This window comes from Panicum virgatum, chromosome 2N (genome assembly GCF_016808335.1).
Source record: "Panicum virgatum strain AP13 chromosome 2N, P.virgatum_v5, whole genome shotgun sequence".
NCBI classification, from domain to species: Eukaryota; Viridiplantae; Streptophyta; class Magnoliopsida; order Poales; family Poaceae; genus Panicum; species Panicum virgatum.
Genome location: NC_053146.1, coordinates 57,183,374 through 57,210,034, shown reverse-complemented (window position 1 = coordinate 57,210,034; position 26,661 = coordinate 57,183,374). Strand labels below are relative to the sequence as shown.

The 26,661-nt window shown below is 50.8% G+C and overlaps 2 pseudogenes; both read left to right on the top strand.

Moving 5' to 3' along the window:
* Positions 1 to 883: 883 nt before the first annotated feature.
* LOC120662802 lies at positions 884 to 20,466 on the top strand (annotated as a pseudogene).
* A 2,838-nt stretch (positions 20,467 to 23,304) lies between these two features.
* Positions 23,305 to 24,797, top strand: LOC120662801 (annotated as a pseudogene).
* Positions 24,798 to 26,661: the final 1,864 nt, after the last annotated feature.

Below are 26,661 nucleotides of genomic sequence, written 5' to 3'. Positions count from 1 at the left end.
GTGGACGGTAAACAAAATACCGTCCGCCCCTTGGTTCCATATTGACCGTTGGATCGAGCTTGACCGGCCGAGATTGACGAGCGCTACCTTTCCGCGCCTCGACGCGTGCTGGCCGCCCACGCCCCGCACCGGTCGCCGCCCGCCGCGCTGCCGCCTTCATGCCGGCCGCGCTGGAGCTCGCCACGGCGACCTCGATGGATTCCTCCCGTGTCGTGCTCTCTGGGTGACTCGACGCCGACATGCGCAGCCTCCAGGTTGAGGTCGCGCAGCTACCGCACACCTGGCCTGAAACTCGGGCCGCTTCTGCCACGCGTCCCCGGCAGGCAGCCGCCGCCGCGCCCGGCTGCAGCGGCCGTATCACACTATCCCAGGCGAGCTGGAACACGTCCCGCGTGAGCCCGTCGACGACCTAGGCCCGGGTGAACATATCCCGCTGCTCCTCGCCGCCCAGCAACACTTTCCACGGCGACGGCCTCCCACGACGAACGAGCTACGACGCGCGCAGCTCGCCGGCCATTCCGGAGGAGGGTTCCGCCGCTCTTAGGGAGTATACGCCATGCACGGCCGTGCCGTCTGGCGTGGACGTTCCGGCGGGCCGGCGAGCTAACGCCGCCGCACAGGGGGTTCCTGCGCGAGCGCGACGCCACGCGCGGCTCCACGCCGATGCGCGCGCATCCGACGGACCAGAATCTCGATGGAAACTGCCCAGGAGGCACCGCGGCAGCTTGCCGGCCGTGAGCGTCCACGGGGACGGGGGAGGTCAGGATGGCGTCGGAGTTGGACGGTATTCCGGCGTCCACCAGAATTTCAAATACCGTCCACCTGGGGTATTCCTAGCCATCGGATCGGACATTCACGGCTACGATTATATGCAGATAGCTGCATGCAGGGAGGCTCTTCCGCCCTCCTCGAGCTTTCACGTTCCCCTGCCTCTGCCTGGACATTGCGCGGTGCCGAGCTCTCTGGTGGGCAGCGGCGTGAGGTGAACGCCAAGGGCCGGGCAGTGACGCAGAGGGTGGAACCCAGCCTCGCGCTCGTCGAGGCCGACATGCCGCAGGAGGCCTTCGTCGCCGAGGAGGATTGGCAGCCGGCGCCAGACTCTCTTTGCTTCAGGAGCGACTCCTAGAGGACAAAATTAAGTATAGCACTTATGCTTATTCGAGCACTTCATTTTTGCAGCTATCAGAGCGCCAGGAATCGACCCTCTCAAGATCCAGCTTGCTGCCGAGCACGCCTCGATCGACAGTGTAGCTGTATGGGACTGGTCCGGCTCCGGCTCTGCGTACCACGAAGCTGAAGCAGCAGGGTGGTTTTCCGCTTACCTAAGAAAGCCCAGCCGGCTAGTGCGCTTCAAAGAAGGTTCAGTCGATTCAGAATCTGATGTCACACTTTGTAGTTTGTCTCTGCAATTACAGAGAATGCTTGTCTTGCTGAATTTCTTACAGTTTCGTAAACTAGACCGACCGATCCGGACTATGCTCAAGCCTCAAGGTTACAAAGTCATGTTCATTGATGCCTTCCCAATTCTGATAGACTCCCAGGTAAGTGTTTAGAGTTTTTCAGTGGTTTTCTGGACAAATTTTCTCTGCAAACGTTGTTACGATACTTGGATTGTTGCAGGTAGCGCTGGATGCGCTAAATGAGATTCTTAAGGAGCCTGTACCAATGAATCGTTTCAGACCAAAAAGTGAGCAGAAAAACCGCGTGCTAGTTTGCACTTTCTGTATTTCTTGCTTGGGTCATTTGTTTTGATTGATGATGTCGTGGTGCTGCAACCACAGCCGGGTGGCGGAAGGCACCCGCCCTAGTCCAGAGGGTGTGTACTCGGGGGATAGCTAGTCCTAGTTAGATCTCTCTCAAGAACACGATAAACACAGAGGGATTAGAGTGGTTCGGGCCGCCGGAGCGTAATACCCTACGTCCACTGTGTGTTGTATTGCCTTCCATCGAGAGAGAGAGTTCGCGAGAGCTTGTGTGTCTGGAGAGTCCCCCGTGCACAGCGAGTGCCTCCCTTTTATATCTCAAGGGAGGCGCGTACATGGCTGTTGGGTCCCCGACAGGTGGGCCCAACGAAGTAATATAAAATAACATACTGTTCATACATTATGGCGTTGCAGGCAAAGGAGATCTCTCGCTTATCATGTCCAGGCGCTGTCTTGTCGGGGACGATGCCAGACGTAGCCGATGGCGTCGCCTGCCATGTAGCTACGCGGGCTGTGTAGCTTGCGGCGTAGGCGGCATGATGGAAAAGTGACATGCCGTCGTATCCATTTAATGCCGCAGACGGGCTCTGCGCGGGTGCAGCACAGGCGGCTGCACTGTGCACCTTGGTAATACGGAACCAGCTAAGCGGCTACACAGGGCTCCGTACCACCCCGGGAAACAAGCACCCGCTCTCCAGAGTAGGTCCCTAGGGGTCCGGACCCCTTTCCAGCAGTAAGAGGGTCCGGATTTGTACGGCAGTCCAGCAGCTCAATGCAGATCTTAGTTGTAGCAACAAGAGTAGAGGTCCCCGCGGGGGTTAGAAAAGCGAAGTCTTACAAAGACAGTCTTCGAGAATCGAAATGCGAAAATTAACTTGACACAAAGACAGAACTAGGAGAAAATCTTTCCTTTGCAACCTTGATGTACATGGCTTGCGCGATGGATGCCAGAGGCCGGGTTTACGAGGTCGGACCTCAACCGTTCTGAGCCGCGCGTTAGCTGACGGTGCGATGGATGCCAGAGATCGGGTTTACGAGGGTGGCCCCCAACCGCTCTGGACCGCACGCTAACTCTATCTTATTACAAAGGAAAAGTTTATTTCCCTGCCCTGTCTAGGTGTAAAACTTACTGTTGACGCTCCTTAGCGCCCTCAATTTATATACCGCAAGCGCACGATTTCGTGTAGCTTTTCCCTCAGAGTATTCCTCCAAGGTTTATCAATCCACGGAACCAAAGAGACAAGAAACAATCTACTAGCATAGAGATTCCTTTGTGTGAGATGGTGAAAACGAATCTAATCTATTAAAAACACGACAAACACCGAAGGTAGCAAGAGAAAGTTAGAGATAACCAATCTAGATCACCTAGATCATGCATATGTTGTAGTTCCAGCTAGATAAAGTGAAGTAAGATAGATGTGAATCTCAATGAAAAGCCTCTTTAAACTCAAAATCTCCAATCCGATCCCTCGATACCCAACCTACTCTGTGGAGACGGCCTGTCACGACGCCCCCCTTTTCAACGGGATACCCTAAAGCAAGTCGAACTCACTTTGGTAGTTCCGCCATGAACCTCTAGCCACCATGACTACAAGATCATGCTAAGTGATCTATCTCGATAATAGATCTAAGATGAAGCGAACCCAAAGAAAAGAACGAAATCGAAAGAGGAGAACATGGTCGCTAAACATTCGGAAACACAAATAACTTCACCATGAATGATAGTACATCACAAGATCACAACCGGGGCCCTACCTTGATCTTGATGATCCTAGCTCCAGAACTCCAACGTGGTCTTCCTTACAAGGTTCCCACGTCGGCTAGGGCAAACCCTAGACAACTAGCACGACCCTCGGCTCTCCGAGAGGTGTCTCTCTATCTTCTCTGCTCCTTGGCATCGTCTCCCGAATTGCTCTCTGCGTGAACCTTGGGGAGGGGTCTTTAAATAGCCTCAGGGAACCCTCAGTCAAAGGGGAGGTCGAACCGACCTAAAAAAGGCCTGGGCCGGCCGGCCCAATGAGCCTAGGCCGGCCGGCCTGGGTCTTTCCTTCGTCTGCTGGTGCTCAACTTTCTCCCCAAGTCTCCTGGAATCTTCTAGAGTTTATGTCTTTCACGATTGCATCCTTTTAGACGTCGTTATCTTCGAGATTTCTTCGAGGAGAAGGATAGGATGGAAAATCCTTCCTTAAATATCTCTTTGCTTTGCTTAGCTCCGAAGTATCTCAATCTTATCTTGTGGGCTTTGTCTTTTGGGTTTCATTGGAGGGTGGATGTGCATGAATGGGCCTCCAATCATCATGGCCTTCGATCCTTTGTTCGGGCTTTGGCCTTCGTCATTCTTCGTGTCATCGCGTGATCGTGGGCCTCGCCATTTCATGCTCCAAAATTGGTCAAAAACCTGCAAAAACGAAGTACCTCCAAAATATATGTGCAAACATGAAAACGACCAATAATTGGGCTGAGGTTAGGATGGTTAGTGATTTTGATATTAAATTCATGCCATTATCAAAGTTAAACAGGGGATAAAATGGATACTTAAGGAGCGCCAACATTCCCCCCATGCTTAAACCTTGCTCGTCCTCGAGTAAGTCTTTGATAAAAATCAGCGTTGCCTTTCAGTGTCCAATCCCTGTACTTGATCATACACGAGAAAACACAATGCTCCCAAAAAATATTTTGCAGTTAATAGTTCAAGTTGTAACCAGCTTTTTTCAATGTGGAAGGTAGATACAAGTTAAATGCTTCCCCACAATTATTAAGCACATGCTCTCAAAATTAAACAAGTCTCAGGAGTAAGAAAGTAAGTTCCATAAGTAATGCTAAACCAAAATCAATAATTCAAACCTTATTGCAATTTGCTCATGGAAACTCTCAGCTCATCTTGTCTCTCAAACTTGCTAGAACTCTCTCCTTTCTTTCTCTCATATGTATGTGTGAGGCTTTATCTAGAGCTCTGGAAAAGTTAGTCATAACAAAAGATATTATAATCAAGATATTATCAAAACAAGAAATAATTCTTATGGATTTACCGAGACTCGTCAAATAGACCATTGGAAAATAATTTCTTTGTGGAGAGGGAGAGAATGGAACACACACTTTAGATGGTGGACATGTGCAAATGGCAACGGTTGATCCCAAGGCACGACTGAAGTCCTTGTTATCGGATTGCACATGGTTGGAATAATTGAGTATAGAATAATCTTCAAAGTACCCGGAGTTTAATGAAGCAAACGGAACCGAGGAGCTTTTCATCATTATTTATTTCATTTTTTTCTTTCTTTCTCTTTCTTTTTATTCTTTTTACTCCTCAGAACCACTGGCAACACAATGCACTTACTCCACCTCCCCCCATGCTTGAACTTTTACTTGTCCTCAAGCAATGAAGTGATGATAACTTGATGGAGTGAGTGCACAAAACCTTTATCAATTCTCTGGACATAACTTTGGAATTCAGGGGAGCATCTCCTCGTGAAAGATTGAAGCCAACAAAGGAGGAAAAGGGGCAGGCCGGCCGGCCTAGGGGTGTTGAGCCGGCCGGCCTACTGCCTGTAGGCCTCCACTTCTTCGGATTTTTCTTCTGCGAATTCTTTGATGCTTCCCAAGCTTATGTTTTACTGAATTTTGCTCTTGATTCCACTGTTTTGCCGTCGAAATAAATATATATACTCAATATATAGGTTGTGGTCAAGGAGGTGTTTCACAAAAAGATGTTTTTGGTTAAGGGTGGATATCCAGCGAGGTTTGCGATGTTCCCGGTATAGAAACTCACAATGCATGGATAGAGTGGCTAGCAAAAGATAGGTACGCAAAAATACGGAATGGTCAACTTCTTAGTCTCGTACCAAAGAAGATAAATCCTGAATTAATTCACCTGAAAATAATTCTTGCTCTATGGTTTTTATGATATATCATTTAAGCTTGTAGAAGGGTAGAGCAAATGCAAAAGGTATCATTGACAAGGTTAGCTTAAAATTAAATCCAAATTAAATTTTCCTTGACAAGCTTAAGTAAGAGAGCAAGAATAAAAGATATGGGTCCTAATTTATCATAACCTCCACAATTGAATTAGCCGGCATTTAATTAATTTTCAGATCATATTAAAGAGAGCATTAGTTTAATCATGCATAAATCAAGCACAAGAAAGTAGACAAAGCGGCAACGATCATCATATTTTAACATGGCACAAACTTTCTATCATCATTACTAACCATAACATTAAAGCGTGGGTGATGCATTTATTTATCATGGTGATGAAGACAAAAGAAAACAAATTGCACACATGCTGAAATAAATAAAACAGAAAATCGCTACGCACACACAAGCTTGCACACATGCTGAAAATAAATGAAAAGAAATAGAAAATCCAAACCACACGTGCGAGCATTTTATTCTTGGTCATGCCGTCGATCAATCTCCTTGATTGGCTCTTGCGTTGTATCCTTGATCATAATACTGCTGAAATGCTCCTCCATTAAATTGTTCCGGTGGCGCCAGACCTAGAAGTCCCATTTGATATGCAATTCCTGCAGTTCCATCTTCTAGTTGGGTTGTATGCCTCCGAATGGCATCTATATCTTCCATATTTCTTCTCGCATAAGCACCCATAATTCTCATTCCTTGTTCTGGTTGAGGGAGGTCAAAATATTGTGCTCCAAATGACGGGTCGGGCATCTCTCCTTGATATGACAAGGGTGGGCATCCGTAGTTGCTAAATGGTGGGGGTGCCGCCGCAGCGTGCCCCCATGCTTGTTCTTGGCTTCCTTCCCATTGACTTGTCCATCCTTGCGGGTATCCCTGTCCACTTGATGCACCTTGAAATTCATTTCCCCAATAAGCAGAACTTGGCGGTGGAAGATTTACTTCCAAGTCTTCTTGTTGTGCCGATGTCACTTCAATTAACCTTCCTCTTTTTGATTTCTTCACCTTTTTTCCAATATTTTCAACTCGCCAATCAGTCCTCCCTCTTGCAAATAATTTCAGTCTTTGATCGGGGAGGGAAATATCCATCTCAGAAATAGTAAATCCCTTCTTTTCATCTCCTCTGATATAATGGCCTTGCCTCAAATGATCAATTCCAATATCTCTTCCCGGGACATAAAATTTTTGGATCACTCGTAACCTCGGATTCATTGCTCGGGCTATCATTGTGAGATAACATCCCGAACCAACTTCTCCCGTGCCGGATGATGCTTCACAAAGCCAACTTTCAACCATGATGTTGGTGGGATCAATTACTTGCTTCTTCACCAATGCAGCATACATCCAACTTAATTCCTGGTCGGTGACCTTTGATTCTCTCATCCTCTCGAGAATTCTTTTGCTCAACCAAGAGTGGAATATTTGGAGGGTAACATTACTTATATTCTTTCTTTGGCGGTTGACATCTTTTGCTATTTTTGTCCAAAATTCATCAAGCTCTCCATCTTCAACTTGCACCATTTCATATGCATTATTTTTGAATCCGAGCAAGCTTCCTATTTCACCATAGGTGATTACTTTCTCTTCATTCTTGAGCCTAAATTTCAGACATGAAACTTCTTCACCATCCACCATTTCCGTTGATTTTTCTAGTGTCATGAACATCTCAAGAGCCACTTCTTCTTGCATATCAACCGTGACACCATCGGAAAATAACTTCCAACCGATGTTCTCCAATAGCTCATAGATGTCATGATGAAATCCCAGCTTCACCAATGCTTCATCATCAAAATCATAATTTGCTCGTAGTCTTCCCTTCATGAACTTGAGCCTTTCTTCTTCTTCCTTCGACAATATAATAAACCCATATTCTGAATTCTTGGGCTTGTATGGTGGTGGTGCGGATGACCTTGTCGAACGTCGTGGAGGAGGTGGCATCCCTTCGGTGAATCTCATGGAGGAGCTTCTCGGGTCTCTCATCCCACCAAGGAGCAACATGTCGCTCCTCGGTGCGGGGTTGTCTTCCTCCATGCTCCGCGGAGACTCAGAGACCGAGTGCCTCCGCGAAGAACTTGCCGATGCGTCGGATGTTGATAAACGTGTCCTTCTCCTCCCGGCGATGAACTTCATGAGGCCACTCATGGTGACTCCTTGCTGCACACACTCAAAAACAAACACACCGGGGGTTTCTTGCTGGCGGGAGAACAATATATCGAAGAGTGGAGCAAACTAGGAATTGTAGTGAATTTTCTGAGATTTTTGGAGTAGATTTTGGTGGACGAATTTTTTAGGGCTCTAACTGATGTTTCTGGGCAAAGAACTTGAAGAACATAAGCAAGGAAATGAGTGAGGAGTATACCTGCCAAAGGGGAGCACCAGAGGGCATAAATAGGGGCCAGGCCGGCCGGCCTAGGGCCTTGGGGCCGGCCGACCTAGGGTGTTTTTCCCTCTTCTCCACTTCAATTTTCTCTGGTGGCTTTCTGGTGCAATTATTTGCTTCTGTCCAGTACATCTTGTATGCTTTGCACCACCCAAATCATGTGAACCACTCCTTCTTTGCCTTTGATGTCCACTTGCAACATTATTTCTCCACTTTGTGTCATTCACCTTGTCCCATGCTTAATCATTCATCACATGGTGCCATCTTTGCTGAAAATCACTTGTCCTTCCCATGCATGGCTACCCCCTCCATTGAATCATTTGCATGTGGTGGTAGGTAGAGAGCACAACTCTTTCCCGTGAACTCACTTTGATCAATGGATGTTAATCAAACACATAAACCCTTTCCAAATGATGCTTAGATGTTTAATCCTCCTCTAACTTCGAAATTTCAAAAATTGACTCAAAGCATGCAATGAGTTTAAATGAATAATTAGAGGGGAATTGAAACATCTTTACATTTGTAAGTCGAAAAATATTTCCCGATTACATTAATTTTGGTTGCACCGGAACCGTTCACTTTCATGAATTGATAGCGAACAATCTCGAATTCAACCGTGGGTCTTGGGTTTAGGTTCTAATTTTTGCCAAAATGAGAGAGAGAATTTTGAAAAAAAGAGAATAATTAAGGTTAGGAAAATTCTAGTCCTATGGTAATGAAACTGAAAATTCTCTCTATGTTTGTGTGAACCTACGCATCAAGAATTTAAGTAACATAGCGCGGCTCTACTCGTGTGTTTTAACTCAACTTGGTCCGGCCGTCATGGAGAGGACGGTCGCCAAAAATAGGTATGGAATTTTGGATGTGGATTTCTCAAGAAGAGGCAAATAAATCATAGGATGGCTCATGTCATTGGTTTAAAATAAGAAATAACATTGGAATGACCGAGCGAATAAAATCCAAATCGAATTGTTTGACCGAACTACCAATTGTTCAAAAGTATATCATGTTCCTGGGTAGCAAAATTCTTGACTCACTTACCTAAACCTTTCGCGGGTTGTCCTCCCGGCAGCTTATTCTTGACTTGACGAACGGGTTGCCTCCCGCAAAGCGCTTCGTTTATAGTCTATAGCTAGACTTTCTTCTTCTTCACTTCGGACCAACGCTCGATGATGGCGCTGCAGTCTTGGGTACCCACTTCCGCACAATCCTTGGTGCGGGTTTGTCTTCTACGTTAGTCGTCTTTTTGGTCTTCACAGGCGGGCTTTTAGCTTTCTTCTTGACAGGTGCAACGATCTTCTTTGTCGCGATGGACGCGACGACTTCTATCTCCTTCTTCGCTTCCTTCTTGCTCGGCTCCTCTTCTTTCTTTGGCTTCTCCTCTGTGACATGGCGGTGAGGCGGAACATATTTAACATTGATCATGTTGCATACCTCGAGGCGTGGACGAAACTTGAATTCGCTTGTGGTGCCATTGATGTCGAACTTTATCTCCCCCTTGCCAACGTCGATGTTTGCCCTTGCGGTCTTGAGGAAAGGCCTCCCAAGTATGAGAGGCGCCTTGCTCCCTTCTCCCATATCGAGAATCACAAAGTCAACGGGGACTAAGTGTTCTCCAATCTTCACGGGCACGTCTTCGGCGATTCCCAAAGGATAGCGAACAGAATTGTCCGCTAACTCTAGGCACATGGCGGTGGGTTCCAGCTCCGGTAAGCATAGCTTCTCGAACACATTCTTTGGCATGACGCTCACACTTGCACCGAGATCACAAAGTGCTCTTTCGAACATAAGAGATCCAATGGAACACGGGATGGTAGGACATTCGGGGTCCCTCTTCTTTTCTGGAGCTTCATTAGCGATTGCCGCGCTACATTCCTCAGTTAGCTTGACAGTGCTTGGCGGTATCTCGCGCTTGTTTCCCATGATGTCTTTGAAGTAGCGAGAATACGTCGGAACTTGTAGAGCGTCCAAGAGCGGCATATTGATGCTCAACCTGCGTACCATCTCAACAAATTTGTTGAATTGCACATCTTCGTGTTTACCTTTCCGGTATCGTGGCCTTGGCGGTAGAATCTTGGTGTCTATATCATCTAGCTCAAACTCCGGCTCTTCGGTGACTATCTCTGGCATAGGAGTAGGTGCCTTCTCCTTGATGATGGTCTCCACTTCAACTCTTGGCTTAGGCTTCCTTGCTCCCGCTGCATGTTCGGGTTCTTCGGTCTCCTTTCCCGAGCGAGTTTGAATTGCCTTAGCCGTCTCCGGACTTTGAGGTTGCCCGGGCAATTTTCCTTCGTTGCTAGATAGGCGTCTGGCGAGCTAGGCTACTTGTGTTTCTAGCATCTTCATCATGTTGAGTACTTGAAGGTTAGAGCTCCCGACCTCCGTCACCTTGCCATCAATGTTCTCCAAGATCTTGTCCATAGCCTTGAACTTGGTGACGGTGTCCTTGTTGATCTTGCCTTGCTCCTCCATAAACTCCTTCAATTGTATACGAAGAGGCACCGAGTTTTGAATGGAAGAGCTTGCATTAAATTGGGGTCTACCTTGCCCGTAGCGGAAGTTGGTCGGCGGAATCCATTCTCCCTTCTTCATGTAATCGAGCATCTTGGCTTCCTCCGGGCAATTCTTTTGCACATGGCCGTACTCTCCACATTCTTCACATATAGACCTTGCTTCGGCCGCCTTCAAATTGATAGCTTGGGCTTCTCTCTTTTCCACTTCCATCTTCTCCAACCTTCTCATGAGCGAGTCGATCTTCCCTTCTAGCACTTCTTCGCGTTCCACTTGTAATACACTCTTCGCGGCGCCCACGGCTTGGAGTGGTTGCAGGCGCCCCGATGATGCCCATGCGTCATTGTCCGCCACCTTCTTGAATAGTTTGAAAACTTGAGTAGGCGTGAGCTCAATGATAGAACCTCCGGCCGATGCGTCAATGATCCCCCTTGATACAGTAGTGAGGCCTTGATAGAACTTCTGGACCACATCCTCCCTTGAAAACTTGTGATGAGGTACGGCGCGGATGTAGTCGTTGAAGCGCTCATAGGCTTCCGCAATAGTCTCCGTCGGGGCTTGCGCGAATGTTGCAATCTTGTTGCGCAGAATCTGGGACTTGCCCGGCGAGTAGAACTCCATCATGAACTCTTTCATCAAGGACTCCCAATTTTGCACCATGTGCGGTGGTAGAGAATGAAACCATTGCAGCGCTCTCCCAAGTAGAGAGAACGGAAAGAGCCTCGCTCTTATTTGATCTTGAGTCATCCCTTGCATGTCGAAGGTGCGGCATAGTTGGAGGAACGCTTGAAGATGTAGATTAGCGTCTTCTTTTCCTGTGAAGGGCGAGCTTTGCACCATCCTTATGATTGAAGTCTTGATCTCGAACGAAACTCCGATGTTGTCGAGATTTTGGATCGGCAAGTCCCGAACGTCCGGAGTGCATAGCTCTCCGATCGTACGCTCCGGCTCTGGTAGCGCCATCCCTCGGTGAAGTGACGCCTCCTTTGGACTTGTTGGTGGAGTTTCTTGAGGTGAAGACGATGAATCGCCGGCTTCAACTTTTGGATCTACTAGTTCCGGCTTCCTTGATCGTGCTTCTCGTCTCCTTTGCCTATAAATTTTTTCTGCATCATCCACAAAATTTTCGGGTTTGTTGGAGAGACTCCCGTCCATCTCCTGTTAGGGGTTAGTGAAAAAGAAAAAAATATATACGAGATCTAAAAGATGAATATACAAGATCTAAAACATAAAAGAAAAATAAAGCAAAATAAAGAAAACTCTAGATTAGATTGATTTTCGTGGAATAGATCCGTTTTTTTAGTTAGCTCAGAAAAATAAGAGATCTAAAAAAATCAAAAAGAAAAATCAAGAAAATATTTACGAATGCAAGTAAGATTGGATCTTAAATCGATGGTTCCCCGGCAACGGCACCAGAAAAGCTTGTTGACGCTCCTTAGCGCCCCCGATTTATATACCGCAAGCGCACGGTTTCGTGTAGCTTTTCCCTCAGAGTATTCCCCCAAGGTTTATCAATCCACGGAACCAAAGAGACAAGAAACAATCTACTAACATAGAGATTCCTTTGTGTGAGATGGTGAAAACGAATCTAATCTATTAAAAACACGACAAACACCGAAGGTAGCAGGAGAAAGTTAGAGATAACCAATCTAGATCATCTAGATCATGCATATGTTGTAGTTCCAGCTAGATAAAGTGAAGTAAGATAGATGTGAATCTCAATGAAAAGCCTCTTTAAACTCAAAATCTCCAATCCGATCCCTCGATACCCAACCTACTCTGTGGAGACGGCCTGTCACGACGCCCCCCTTTTCAACGGGATACCCTGAAGCAAGTCAAACTCACTTTGGTAGTTCCGCCATGAACCTCTAGCCACCATGACTACAAGATCATGCTAAGTGATCTATCTCGATAATAGATCTAAGATGAAGCGAACCCAAAGAAAAGAATGAAATCGAAAGAGGAGAACATGGTCGCTAAACATTCGGAAACACAAATAACTTCACCATGAATGATAGTACATCACAAGATCACAACCGGGGCCCTACCTTGATCTTGATGATCCTAGCTCCAGAACTCCGACGTGGTCTTCCTTGCAAGGTTCCCACGTCGGCTAGGGCAAACCCTAGACAACTAGCACGACCCTCGGCTCTCCGAGAGGTGTCCCTCTATCTTCTCTGCTCCTTGGCGTCGTCTCCCGAATTGCTCTCTGCGTGAACCTTGGGGAGGGGTCTTTAAATAGCCTCAGGGAACCCTCGGTCAAAGGGGAGGTCGAACCGACCTAAAAAAGGCCTGGGCCGGCCGGCCCAATGAGCCTAGGCCGGCCGGCCGGGGTCTTTCCTTCGTCTGCTGGTGCTCAACTTTCTCCCCAAGTCTCCTGGAATCTTCTAGAGTTTATGTCTTTCACGATTGCACCCCTTTAGACGTCGTTATCTTCGAGATTTCTTCGAGGAGAAGGATAGGATGGAAAATCCTTCCTTAAATATCTCTTTGTTTTGCTTAGCTCCGAAGTATCTCAATCTTATCTTGTGGGCTTTGTCTTTTGGGCTTCATTGGAGTGTGGATGTGCATGAATGGGCCTCCAATCATCATGGCCTTCGATCCTTTGTTCGGGCTTTGGCCTTCGTCATTCTTCGTGTCATCGCGTGATCGTGGGCCTTGCCATTTCATGCTCCAAAATTGGTCAAAAAGCTACAAAAACGAAGTACCTCCAAAATATATGTGCAAACGTGAAAACGACCAATAATTGGGCCGAGGTTAGGATGGTTAGTGATTTTGATATTAAATTCATGCCATTATCAAAGTTAAACAGGGGATAAAATGGATACTTAAGGAGCGCCAACACTTACGCAGATGCTCTATGTTCCATGGGTTGGGCAGCGGCACACCATCTTCTGTGGCGAGGCGAACGCATCCGGGCCGGCACACCTCTGTAACCCTGAAGGGCCCCTCCCAGCTGGGGGAAAGTTTGTGGAGCCCTGCTCGACTCAGGATCCGTCTGAGGACGAGGTCGCCAGCCCGGAGCTCCCTACTGTGCACGAACCGTTGATGATAGCGCCGGAGCGCCTGGTTGTAGCGTGCATTTCGGATTGCTGCTCGCCACCTTTGCTCGTCAACGAAGTCCACGTCGTCACGCCGCAGCTGCTCCTGCATGGATTCGTCAAAGGCCTGGACCCGTGGTGAGCCCAGGCGAATTTCTGGGGGAAGGCATGCTTCAGCCCCGTAGACCAGGAAAAACGGAGTCTCCCCGGTGGCTCGGCTGGGTGTGGTCCGGTTGCCCCATAGTACGCACGGAAGCTCGTCAACCCATTTGGCACCATGCTTCTTCAAGCAGTTGTAGGTGCGGGTCTTGAGTCCCCTGAGGATCTCTGCATTCGCTCTCTCAACCTGTCCATTGCTGCGGGGATGTGCTACGGACGCAAAGCATAGCTGGATGCCGATGTCCTCACAGTACTCTTGGAAGAGTCTGCTTTTGAATTGGGTCCCGTTGTCCGCGATGATGCGGTTTGGGACGCCAAATCTGCACACAATGGACCTAAGGAATGCGACTGCTGATTTCTTAGTGATATTCACCACAGGGGTAACCTCCGGCCACTTGGTGAACTTGTCGATGGCGACATAGAGGAACCGGTACCCGCCGACAGCCCGGGGGAATGGCCCCAGGATATCTACACCCCACACAGCGAATGGCCATGAGGGCGGAATCATCTGCAGAGCTTGAGCCGGTGTGTGTATTTGCTTTGCATGGAATTGGCATGCTTTGCAGGACCTTACCAACTTAGCCGCATCCTGGAGTGCTGTTGGCCAGTAGAAGCCATGCCGAAAGGCCTTGCCAACAAGCGTGCGAGAGGAGGAATGACTTCCACACTCGCCTCCATGGATCTCCGCGAGCAACTTGCGGCCCTCTCCCTGGGAAATGCACCGCATGAGGACACCATTGGCGCCACGGCGGTAGAGATCCCCTTCTACCACCGCGTAGCGTTTAGCCAATCGGACTATGCGCTGAGCGGACACATCATCATCAGGGAGGATGTTATCTTTCAGGTAGCCCCGGATCTCGGAGATCCATGCATCGGAAGCTTCCTGAGTAGGTGGGAGTAGCTCTACAAGGTCACCAGGATCCTCAACAGAGCACACAGCCCAGGTTGGGCACCATAGGTGGAATGCCGCCGGGATTGCTAGCTTCGAGGTGCTAGCTTGATCCCCTTCGCCCAGTTCGGCAGGCTGGGCGGTAGGTCTCAGCAGCCGTCTTTCAAAGACGCCCTCGGGCACGGATGCCCAGGTAGATGCTCTTGCGGAGAGATCATCTGCTGCTGAGTTGAGTTTGCGGGGAACATGTTGCAGTTCCAAGGCGTCGAAGTCCTTCTCGAGCTTCCTCACGTGTATGAGGTATGCCGCGAGCTGGGGATTGTTGCAGTTGCAATCCCCTCGGACTTGCTTGATGATTAGCTGGGAGTCCCCTTTCACCAGAAGCTGCCGGACCCCCAATGAGAGGGCTTGCGTCAGGCCAAAGATCAGAGCTTCGTACTCCGCCATGTTGTTGGTGGCCTTGAACTCAAGGTGCACCATGTACTTCAGCTGATCTCCGTTTGGGTCGATGAGGACCACACCAGCTCCGGCCCACTTCTCGCGGGCGGACCCGTCGAAGAAGAGTGTCCAGTCGGGCTCGGTGAAGACTGGTGTCCTGATTTCCGGCCCCGGGGGTCCCGTGTTGACGACCGGACCCCCAGAACTGCTTGGGAAAGGAGTCCACTCCGCTATGAAATCAGCCAGGATCTGGCTCTTGACTGCATGGCGTGGCTGGAAGTCTAGTTGGAACTCAGCCAGCTCTGCCACCCATTTGGCGATATTGCCTGTGGCGTTGGAGTTGTGCAGGATCGCTCTTAACGGGTAAGAGGTCACTACGACAACTCGGTGTGCCTGAAAGTAGTGGCGCAGTTTCCTGGATGCAATAAGTATTGCATAGATAAGCTTATGCGTCTCAAGATACCTGGCCTTCGCCTCGTGGAGGACTTCGCTGACGTAGTAGACTGGCTTTTGGACGGTCCGGGCCCTAGTTACCGGGTCCGGCTCGCCCTTATCCACCACATCAGGTCCTTAGGCCCCCAGCAGTTCTGGGTTCCCACTGGGACGAGGCTCCTCCGGACCCGCTTGTGCGGGATCTGGACCTTCAAGCTGGGGTGAGGCTGACGGGCCCCTGTGTCCGGGGTCCGGCTCACCATCCTTGGCCGGGGAGACCCTGGTGTTCCCCTGGCGAGCTTGCTCCGTCCTTTCGGCAACCAACACCATGCTGACTGCCTCCGCAGACGCAGCAAGATACAGAAACAACGGCTCACCGGGTTCTGGAGCCACCAATACTGGCAGCGAGGTGAGGTGCTGCTTCAGTTCCTGGAAGGCCTGTTCAGCCTCTTCGGTCCAAGAAAATGGACCGGACCTCCTCAATAGTTTGAAGAAGGGGAGGGGCCTCTCAGCCAGCCTCGATATGAAGCGGCTAAGAGCAGCGAGAGATCCAGTAAGCTTCTGGACGTCCTTGATGCGGCCAGGAGGCCTCATTGCTTCGATCGCCTTGATCTTGGCTGGGTTTGCCTCGATGCCTCGATGTGAGACCAGGAAACCCAGCAGCTTCCCTGCTGAGACGCCGAAGATGCACTTCTCGGGGTTCAGCTTCGTGCGCGTGGCGCGGAGCCGGTCGAAGACGAGGGACAGGTCGTCCACTAGTGTTGACCCTACCTTAGTCTTGACCACAATGTCATCGACATAAACCACAACAATATCTCTAATTAGATTACAAAAGGTTTTGTTCATAGCTCGTACAAATGTGGGTAAGGCATTCCTTAGACCATATGGCATGACAATGTAGCAATAAAGCCCATCTACTGTTACAAAGGCAGTATGCTTCCTATCCTCTCTAGATATCTGAATCTGGTGGAAACCAGAGTATGCATCTAGGAAAGACAAAAGGTCACACCCGGAGGTGGAGCCCATGATCTGATCGATACGTGGAAGAGGATAGGGGTCTCTAGGACATGCCTTGTTGAGGCTGGTGTAGTCGATGCACATCCGAAGCTTCCCATTGGCCTTTGGGACGACGACCGGATTGGCCAACCACTCTGGGTGGTGGACCTCCTCGATGAAGCCAGCGTGAAGGAGCTTGCAGACTTCTTTGCGGATGAAGTTCTGCCGCTCCACAGACTGCTTCCGAGGCTTCTGGCGCACCGGCATGGCGTCGAGGTAGATCCTCAGATTGTGCTCGATCACTTTCCTGGGGATCCCGGGCATCTGTGACGGTTCCCAGGCGAACACATCTACATTTGCCTGGAGGAAAGCGATGAGCGCGTCTTCCTATTTCTCCTCCAGGTTCCCCGCGATGCGGGTAGTCCTGGTGGAGTCCGCTCCAATCTGCACCGTCTTCACGGGAACATGGTCCGGATCGGACGGTTGGACCTTGGGAGCCTTTGCAGGCGCCTTGGATTGCGAGGTGGATGGATCCTCCTCGGAACGTGCAGCCTCTGCCGCTAGAGCATGCAGTCTCTCAACTGCAGCGACGGCAGCGGTGCGGTCGCCCTGTACGGTGAGGACTCCGGCAGGGGAAGACATCTTCAAGACCAAATACCCGCAATGAGCAATGGCCCTGAAGCGGTAGAGTGCCGGTCGGCCAATGATGGCGTTGAACGGGAGGTTCACTTCCGCAACATCGAACAGAATGCTCTCTGTGCGGAAGTTTTCCTCGGTCCCGAACGTGACCGGCAATGTGATGCTCCCCAGAGGGAACACTGGATGTGGGCCCACCCCAGAGAATGGGCGAGAGGGAGTCAGATTGGACTCCGGGATCTGCAGCTGCTTGAACACTGCATAGCTGATGACGTTGAGGCCTGCCCCACCGTCGATCAGCACGTGGTAGAGCCTCACATTGGATATGACAGGAGCGGTGACTAGAGGTAGTACACCAGCTCCAGCCATATTTTCCGAGCAGTCGGATGGCCCGAAAGAGATGGTGGTGTTCATCCACCTTTGGTGCGGCGCCGCCTTCGGGACCCCCGGCTTCACCGAAAGGACCTCTCGGCGAAGGGTCTTCACGTCCCGCCGGGAGACAAGCTCGCAGCTTCCGCCGTACATTACGTACAGCTTCTTGCGGCGGTCGCCGTTGTCGGAATCGGAGTCGTCGTCGTGGTAGACGCCCTTCAGCTCTCGAGCGGGGGATTGGTACCCCAGCTCCTTCTCCCCGGCCGCGGCCCCGCTGTCGGAGGCCTTCTCCTTGCCGGCCCGCTGGCGAGGAGGGGGTGAACCGTCTTTGGAGGACTGCTCATGCCGCCCACTGACTCGCTTCGCGAGCTTCTGGATCTCGCGGCAGTCAGCGGCGCTGTGGCGAGCGGTGGGATGCACTGGGCATGAACCTCCGCTTCCACCTTGCGGGCGAGGGCATTTGCCATGTGCATTCTGGCCCCCAGCCGCTGCTGCCGCAGCCGGCGCCGCCGCTGGCGCTGCTGCTGCAACGACTGGTCCGCCAGAATGCGGTTCCCCACGACTCCGGTTCTTGTTCTTCTTCTTCTTGCCACCGCCCTGAGCGGTAGCACCGGAGCCGCCAGCCTTGGCGTCTCCGTCTTGGGGGCTGAGTGCCATGCACGGCCCTCAGCGGCCCTGGCACACTTGTCTGCCAGGAAGAAAAGCGTAGTGACGCTTTCCACCTCGTGCGTCGCCAGCTTCTCGAGCATCTTCTCGTCACGTACCCCTTGGCGGAAAGCAGTGATAATAGATGCATCTGAGATACGAGGAATGGTACCCCGTACCTTGGTGAAGCGCGAGATGAAGGCCCGGAGCGTTTCCCCGGGTTTTTGCCTCACGGCGTGAAGGTGTGCCTCCACACCATGCTGCTGGTATGCACTGGCGAAGTTCGATGTGAACCTCGCACAGAACTCTTCCTAGGACTGGATCGTCCCAGGCGTGAGGTTCATGAGCCAAGTCCGGGTTACTGGTGCGCCTGGCTGTATCCGGGCGTTCACCGGGGGCTTGGGTGCCACCACATCCAAGTCGGCATTGAGGTTGCGGCCCACAATGTTGAGACGGCGCTCTCGCGCCCTCTCGACGGAGATGCGGGCATCCTCTCCCGCGCGCCGGCGGTTGAGCTCCGCCCGCAGGTCTTCTGTTCGTGCACCCCTCACGGTGGGGGAGCGCACGGACGCCGGCGCACTGCCCTGACGCTGGCGGTAAGGTACCACCGCGTTGCCGGGCGGAGGTCATTGCCCAGTCCTTGCAGAACTAGGGGAGGCCTGAGCCAGGTGGAGGAGACGGTCAACGTCGTCCCGCCACTGCCTCAGGGCGTCTGGTGAGGCTGCCTCAGCTGGGGGGTTGCGAAGCAACTCCCTAGCCGCTGCCAGTGCTCCGCCGCTCGCAGCCTATGAGGGGGCCCTTGATGGGCGCCCTGACTCTTGCCGGCGAGCAGCGCGCGTCGCCGCCGACGGTGGCTGCTCCACAGGCACAGTTGCCCCTGGAGCAGGAACACGAGGGGCGTGTGGCGTGGAGGACGCCACACCCTCCGTCATCTCCACGTCGTCCACACGAACCATGGGGGCGAAGAAGAGATGAACTGCGACCAGCTAAAAGTTCCCCTACCTGGCGCGCCAAATGTCGTGGTGCTGCAACCACAGCCGGGTGGCGGAAGGCACCCGCCCTAGCCCAGAGGGTGTGTACTCGGGGGTTAGCTAGTCCTAGTTAGATCTCTCTCAAGAACACGATGAACACAGCGGGATTAGAGTGGTTCGGGCCGCCGGAGCGTAATACCCTACGTCCACTGTGTGTTGTATTGCCTTCCCTCGAGAGAGAGTTCGCGAGAGCTTGTGTGTCTGGAGAGTCCCCCGTGCACAGCGAGCGCCTCCCTTTTATATCTCAAGGGAGGCGCGTACATGGCTGTTGGGTCCCCGACAGGTGGGCCCAACGAAGTAGTATAAAATAACATACTGTTCATACATTATGGTGTCGCAGGCAAAGGAGATCTCTCGCTTATCATGTCCAGGCGCTGTCTTGTCGGGGACGATGCCAGACGTAGCCGATGGTGTCGCCTGCCATGTAGCTACGCGGGCTGTGTAGCTTGCGGCGTAGGCGGCATGATGGAAAAATACCGTGCCGTCGTATCCATTTAATGCCGCAGACGGGCTCTGCGCGGGTGCGGCACAGGCGGCTGCACTGTGCACCTTGGTAATACGCGGTGTACAGTGAGACCTGACAAAGGTTGTCCCGCGTGCCACGGCGACAGAGTACGTCTCAACTCACCGCATTAAATGCGGTGGGTGGGCGAGCCTCCCAGCGGAAGACTCGCGCTCGAGCCCGTGCCTCCGGGACACGTGGCTGCTTCGGACCTCCATGCGGTAAGGGGGGTCCGGACGGACGCAGGAGGTCCCAGACCCTTATGGGAGGGTCCGAGGCCTCGGCTGTCAGCTCGGAGTTTCCCTTCCTTAGAGACACGTGGCGTCTCTGGACCCATCCCCAGGCGGGGATCGGGTCCCGGCCGTTGGCCTGGTGAGAGAAGAGCCTGTCCCGTGGGGTCTGGCTACTCCGTCCTTTCCGCACAGTTACGGATAACTACGCGGGTCCTGTTTTGCCGCAGTAAGAGTGGGTATCCCTGCTACATGGTACCGACAGATGACTACTAGTAAATTTGCTTAGTAGAGTTCTAACCTATCCTTGACAAATTATAGCTGTTGTGCCTCAGCGCCTCTGCATGCTTTCTTATGAAGCTAGCTGATATCTTTTGACACTATTTTAGTGGATGGATGCCATCCATACTCAGAGGGTTTGTGTAAAACATTGAAGATCAACAGGCTAACTGAAATTGTTGTTATTTTCTCCCCAGTCTTATCAGATCCATTTGTAACACTCCTAATCTCTAAACAATAAAGCGTGTAGATGTGTCATTTCTCATTTTGCTTTAAGTTTCTGATATGTGGGACTTAGCTTTAATCATACTAGTGCCCCCCTCCCGCCTGTACGTGCACGGTGCTGCCCGGCCTGGATCCCGACGTCTTCTAGCAGCTTCCCCGCGTCCTGTGGGTGGTGGAGGGCCTGATCCTCTCCCCGTCTCCCGCTCCTGCCGTCAGCACAAGTGCCCCCCTCGATCAGGAATTTACTTCGCCTTGTTGGAATATTATGCAACTCTATGCGGAGGTTGGTTTGTGTCAGCGACAGGCCAGGATCTCGGCTTCTCCGCGATGCGGGCGGCGGGACAGGAACAGGACACTTGGAAACTTCCGCCATGGACGAAGCCCCTCCGAAATCCCCTGCAATATATGATCTGTGCCCTGCATATGTTTCTCGAGTCGGTTCCATCTCTAGCCAATTACTCCTAGTTCGATGCTTTGTTTTACTTTACAATGTGCTTTGATTTGTGCCTTGCCTGCTAGTGCATCTGGATCTGGAGATGGAGTGTTACCTTTTGTTTCGTTTCCTTACCGTCTTCTTCAAACTCTGTTGTAGACTTGTAGTTCATCAAGGGAATAATTTCTATGCTCTACACAGCGTCCGGGTGACCAACTACCAATGCAATGCTTCTCTTCTCCTTGCCGTCCATCTGTCCGCGGCAACGGTCTTTCTCCATGAATCAACTGTAACGCGCGCAGCTCCGTGGCTATTCCGGACGAGGGTTCCACCCCGCCGGGCACCGAGGGCGTATACGCCAGGCGCACGACCTGGCGTGGACGTTCCGGCGGGCCGGCGAGCTAACGCCGCCGCGCATGGTTCCTGTGCGAGCTAACGCCGACGGACCAGAATCTCGATGGAAACTGCGCAGGAGGCACCGCGGCAGCTCACCGGCCGTGAGCGTCCAGAGGGAGGTCAAGACAGCGTCTGGAGTGGACGGTACTTCGTTCCTCGTCCAGGCCCGGGGTGGACGGTATTTGAGATACCGTCCACCCCTGGGGTATTCCTAGCCGTCGGATCGGGTATACACGGTCGCGATTAGATGTGGATAGCTGCAGGCTCTTCCGCGCCTTCCTCGAGCTCTCGCGTTTCTCTTGCCCTGCCTGGACATTACGCGGCGCCGAGCTCTGCGATGGCGCTTAGCTCTCAGGAGAGAGATTGCTGTTCCAAAGGGTCAAGAACCACGATGAGGTGCTCCTAGTTTCACTTGTTACTCTGATCGCAGGCCGTGCACTCTCATCCCTTTTTCCAATCTGGAGTTCTCTACCTGGGCCTAAATATCTATCCAATAAGCTCATCCTCGCCGCGTACCCCCGGAACCCGAGCCGCTTCTGCTGCCGTCCTTTCCGGCCGGCAGCCGGAGCTCACGCGATCCAGCGTGCCCTCGCGGCTCGTTGCTACGAGCCCATGACCGCGGGGTGCGCAGGCAAGTTGTCCGCCGCGCCGCCATCCCGCGTTCGCCATGGCGTAGGCGTTCATTGATGGCGATGATTGGCGGCGCCTTATCCCCGTCGAGGAGAGGACAAACACGCTAATCGCACTCCACCTCCACCAACCTCTCCCCCTCGATCTCATCGGAGTTTGTTCGTGATCCTCGAAGCCACTGCCCTGGATTTGTTCATGAATAATGACTCTCAGCGATGCGCATCAGTGCATCACACCCTCCAATGTCGGGCGCAGGCGCTGTCTCCCTGGAGCCTCGGAACACATCATGCACCCGGATGTGCCTCTCGCCGATGTGCTTGTCCTCGTCCTCCACGCCGTTGACGCGAACGGATCCCGCCGGGGTGTCGCTGGCGCGCGACAGCATTGGCGAGCATGGTCGTCTTCCTGTTCCAGGCGGGACGGGCTGTATAGAGGTTAGAGGAGCGCGAGACAAGTCCGGCGGAAGCTCGGAAGCCTCGCGCACCACCTGCCTCTGCGCGGTATCACGTGACTGAGGTGACGGCGGCGTGGTTGCCGCCGATGATGGCAGCGAGGCGGGCGGTGGAGTACCAGGGGTGGACGGTAAACAAAATACCGTCCGCCCCTTGGTTCCATATTGACCGTTGGATCGAGCTTGACCGGCCGAGATTGACGAGCGCTACCTTTCCGCGCCTCGACGCGTGCTGGCCGCCCACGCCCCGCACCGGTCGCCGCCCGCCGCGCTGCCGCCTTCATGCCGGCCGCGCTGGAGCTCGCCACGGCGACCTCGATGGATTCCTCCCGTGTCGTGCTCTCTGGGTGACTCGACGCCGACATGCGCAGCCTCCAGGTTGAGGTCGCGCAGCTACCGCACACCTGGCCTGAAACTCGGGCCGCTTCTGCCACGCGTCCCCGGCAGGCAGCCGCCGCCGCGCCCGGCTGCAGCGGCCGTATCACACTATCCCAGGCGAGCTGGAACACGTCCCGCGTGAGCCCGTCGACGACCTAGGCCCGGGTGAACATATCCCGCTGCTCCTCGCCGCCCAGCAACACTTTCCACGGCGACGGCCTCCCACGACGAACGAGCTACGACGCGCGCAGCTCGCCGGCCATTCCGGAGGAGGGTTCCGCCGCTCTTAGGGAGTATACGCCATGCACGGCCGTGCCGTCTGGCGTGGACGTTCCGGCGGGCCGGCGAGCTAACGCCGCCGCACAGGGGGTTCCTGCGCGAGCGCGACGCCACGCGCGGCTCCACGCCGATGCGCGCGCATCCGACGGACCAGAATCTCGATGGAAACTGCCCAGGAGGCACCGCGGCAGCTTGCCGGCCGTGAGCGTCCACGGGGACGGGGGAGGTCAGGATGGCGTCGGAGTTGGACGGTATTCCGGCGTCCACCAGAATTTCAAATACCGTCCACCTGGGGTATTCCTAGCCATCGGATCGGACATTCACGGCTACGATTATATGCAGATAGCTGCATGCAGGGAGGCTCTTCCGCCCTCCTCGAGCTTTCACGTTCCCCTGCCTCTGCCTGGACATTGCGCGGTGCCGAGCTCTCTGGTGGGCAGCGGCGTGAGGTGAACGCCAAGGGCCGGGCAGTGACGCAGAGGGTGGAACCCAGCCTCGCGCTCGTCGAGGCCGACATGCCGCAGGAGGCCTTCGTCGCCGAGGAGGATTGGCAGCCGGCGCCAGACTCTCTTTGCTTCAGGAGCGACTCCTAGAGGACAAAATTAAGTATAGCACTTATGCTTATTCGAGCACTTCATTTTTGCAGCTATCAGAGCGCCAGGAATCGACCCTCTGAAGATCCAGCTTGCTGCCGAGCACGCCTCGATCGACAGTGTAGCTGTATGGGACTGGTCCGGCTCCGGCTCTGCGTACCACGAAGCTGAAGCAGCAGGGTGGTTTTCCGATTACCTAAGAAAGCCCAGCCGGCTAGTGCGCTTCAAAGAAGGTTCAGTCGATTCAGAATCTGATGTCACACTTTGTCGTTTGTCTCTGCAATTACAGAGAATGCTTGTCTTGCTGAATTTCTTACAGTTTCGTAAACTAGACCGACCGATCCGGACTATGCTCAAGCCTCAAGGTTACAAAGTCATGTTCATTGATGCCTTCCCAATTCTGATAGACTCCCAGGTAAGTGTTTAGCGTTTTTCAGTGGTTTTCTGGACAAATTTTCTCTGCAAATGTTGTTACGATACTTGGATTGTTGCAGGTAGCGCTGGATGCGCTAAATGAGATTCTTAAGGAGCCTGTACCAATGAATCGTTTCAGACCAAAAAGTGAGCAGAAAAACCGCGTGCTAGTTTGCACTTTCTGTATTTCTTGCTTGGATCATTTGTTTTGATTGATGACTACTAGTAAATTTGCTTAGTAGAGTTCTAACCTATCCTTGACAAATTATAGCTGTTGTGCCTCAGTGCCTCTGCATGCTTTCTTATGAAGGTAGCTGATATCTTTTGACACTATTTTTGTGGATGGATGCCATCCATACTCAGAGGGTTTGTGTAAAACATTGAAGATCAACAGGCTAACTGAAATTGTTGTTATTTTCTCCCCAGTCTTATCAGATCCATTTGTAACACTCATAATCTCTAAACAATAAAGCGTGTAGATGTGTCATTTCTCATTTTGCTTTAAGTTTCTGATATGTGGGACTTAGCTTTAATCATACTAGTAACAAAGAAAAAAAGTCCAAAGTCCAAAGTCCAAACCACTCCCCTCAAAGTATAGCCAAAGTCTGGATAACCCGTTTAACTATGCATGCTCAAGCCTCAAGGTTACAAAGTCATGTTCACCCTTCCCGATTCTGATAGCCTCCCAGGTAGTGTTTAGAGTTTTTCAGTGGTTTTCCAGAAAAATTCACTCTGCAAACGTTGTTATGATACTTTGATTGTTCCAGGTAGCGCTGGATGCGCAAAATGAGATTCTTAAGAAGCTTGTACCAATGAATCGTTCCAGACCAAAGTGAGCAGAAAAACTCTATTGTGATTGATGACTACTAGTAAGGTTTCTTAGTGGAGTTCTAACCTATCCTTACAAATTATAGCCGCTTTGCTTATGCTTGCTTTCTTATGAAGTTAGCTGATATCTTTTGACGGTATTTTAGTGGATGGATGCCATCCATATTTAGAGGATCTGTTGAAAACATTGAAGATTAACAGGCTAACTGAAATTGTTGTTATTTTCTCCCTAATATCTTTAGCAGTCTTATCAGATCCATTTATAACACTCTTAATCTCTAAGCCATAAAGCGTGTAGATGTGTCATTTCTCCTTTTGCTTCAAGTTAGAATATGTGGGACTTAGCTTTAATCATACTAGTAACAAAGGAAAAAGTCCAAACTACTCCCCTCAAGAATGGCCAAAGTCTTGATAGCCCATTTAATTATGTCTTGATTCAATTTGACCCCTAAACTATCTCATTTGGTTCAATTTACCTTCTAATACAATTTATGCTTTTTATTTCTCCACATGCAAGTGGAATCTTAATTTATAATTTTGCAGGGTTATAGTGGGCATCACAATGTATGTCAAAAATATATTATTATTTTTATTTATTAATATTTCTATAATTTTGTATCATAAAAGAGATAAACCTTATGAAGGGGTATATTGGACCAAATGACATAATTTAGGGGTAAATTGAATCAATATATAGTTTAGGGGTCTATATGAAGTTTGATGATACCTGAGGGGAGTAATCTAGACTTTTTCCTAACATAATTGATGTAGCTCAAGATGTTAACCTGACATTCCTAATGTTATGAATGTTTAACAGCACTTAAATTTCTTTCTTCCATTTCCTTTTCATTGTGAGATTAGCGACAATTATATAATTCAGATTTTTTTAAAAAAATCTTATTTCCTGCATAGCATTAATTCACGTAAGTTAATTGCCGATTCCAGTCAAATTACAGCACCAGTTGTGATGGGCATACTTTTTAGAAAACATAGAAGCCAAAGTCCAAAGTGCAATGCAATACATAAAAACCCATTTCTCATCTTCTGCGTTGACTTATTCAGGTTCCTAACACTGATAAAGAAAATGCAACACCTGGCATCGAAGCAAATAAAACCATGAGGATATTTCAATCTGGTGAAGTGATGGGTCCAAGCCAACACCTGGGCTGCTTTAAGTCTTTCTTTTCAATTCAAGGCCCACTAGTTCTTTATTTTTCCTTTTCTTTTAGAGTATACGGTAAATTATATGTAATGCATCGTGCCACCTAGAAAAATGTCTTGAAATGCCTAATCCTCCATAGGCACACCTAGGCTCTAGGCGATGGGTCAGAGCCTAGCGTCTTTTGGAACATTGGCTATAGCCAGCCGGCCGGAGCTCGAACCCCGGTCCTGCATGCCTTTAAGCAAAGGCTGGGACTTCGGTCCTTTCTATAAAAAAAATCTTAAGCACATCAACACTACAAGCAAATATATTGCAAGCCCGAAGCTACTGCACATAGAAGCTACATGGGTCCATGACCTCCTATGGAATCATAGCTTGGTGCTTTTTCCATAGCACACTAGAAAATCTGGAGGGCGCGGCGTTGCTGCGTTAACTTGATTTGGCTGGTGAAATATTTGTTATTTTTATGATGGAAATACGGATTTTCTATCTAATTCAAGAGCTCTTCACTCTATAATGATAATTCAATAGTATTTTCTTTGTAAAAGATCATAATAGTAATATCAAGGAAAAGTAAAACATAAGGAATCAATTGCTTTGTTACGACTTCATTTCATTAGAAAACTTTTACACATGCATTTACAAATTTCTACATTTGCTATATATCCCAGGTCTCAACCATTTCTAACTTCTTTTGCTATTTTAAAATT